This window comes from Polistes fuscatus, unplaced genomic scaffold, assembly GCF_010416935.1.
Source record: "Polistes fuscatus isolate 324 unplaced genomic scaffold, CU_Pfus_HIC Scaffold1, whole genome shotgun sequence".
NCBI classification, from domain to species: domain Eukaryota; kingdom Metazoa; phylum Arthropoda; class Insecta; order Hymenoptera; family Vespidae; genus Polistes; species Polistes fuscatus.
In genome coordinates, this window is record NW_025112997.1 from 14,757,373 (window position 1) to 14,758,659 (window position 1,287).

Sequence of the window (1,287 nt, forward strand, 5' to 3'; positions counted from 1 at the left end):
CGACTGTATCATGAACGATTATTATTATTATTATTATTATTATTATTATCATCATTGACATCAATCACATTGTTATTTGCATCATTATTATTTTCATCATTATTCATTTATTTATTATTATCATTATTATCAAATTAACTATTCTTTTTTTTACAAATTATTATTACTAATCATAGTAATACATTTTGTAATCTTGTCGTTATTATATATTTATATGCATATATATACATATATCGTTATTACATATATGTGTATATGTATATATATAATATATACATGAACATACTCATATATACCTATATATATCGGGATATATATATATATATACATATATATATTCCAAACAATATATTACTTTAATAACAATAAAGAAAACATAAAATTCACAACTCGGATGGAATGGCGCCAACGTGCTGATTTATCATTTTTCAATTCGTTCAATTCTGCATTTGGATTTTTAATTTACATTTTTTTAACCCATGGATAAAAAAAGAAAGAAAAAAGTTGTTTTACAAAATCATCTTTATTTTTGTGGTTGTACCATAAAAGGATTAAAAGAAAAAAAACGAAAATTGCATGTATAATTCCGTGATACAAAAGTATAAAAAATATAAGAAAAAATAGTATATATATATATATGTTAAATATAAAGATAAAATAGATTCTCTCTTTATCTGTGCAGGTGGGTAGCGTAGAATAGAAATGCTCTTTTTTCAAAAACGTCGCTTTAACTTGAAAAGAAAAAGAAAAGAAAAGAAAATGAAAAATAAAAATAAAAATAAAATAACGTCTATATTGTATATCATATACATATATTTATTAAAAGCACATTAGCAAAAAATGCTATAAACATAAAATCTCGTCTCAACGTGGTATCATTATCAGTTTATAAACTGGATATTTTTTATAGGAATAAAAGAAGTACAACGATAATCTAGAACCTTGTATATCGAACATCATTATTTAAAAAACTTAATAAGAAAAAAAATAAGAAAGTAACTTCCTTTTGCTTGAAAATATTGTAGATTTTTTTCAAAGTTTTTAAAGAATTTTTCAATGCCGTTAATTCGCAAAACAAAATAATTCAAATGATCATTTTCATAGATCACTATTAAAAGATAAAATGATCACATGTTAACTCGGTTTATTCATAATAAGTAGCAATGACCAAACCGAGAGCAATAAATTCGGTAGTTTCTAAAACGTACGTGCAATAATTGTCTCTTTCAGGGTCCCATAAACACGCCATATTGGTATCTACACTTTGTCCGAGTTTTTGTACTATCG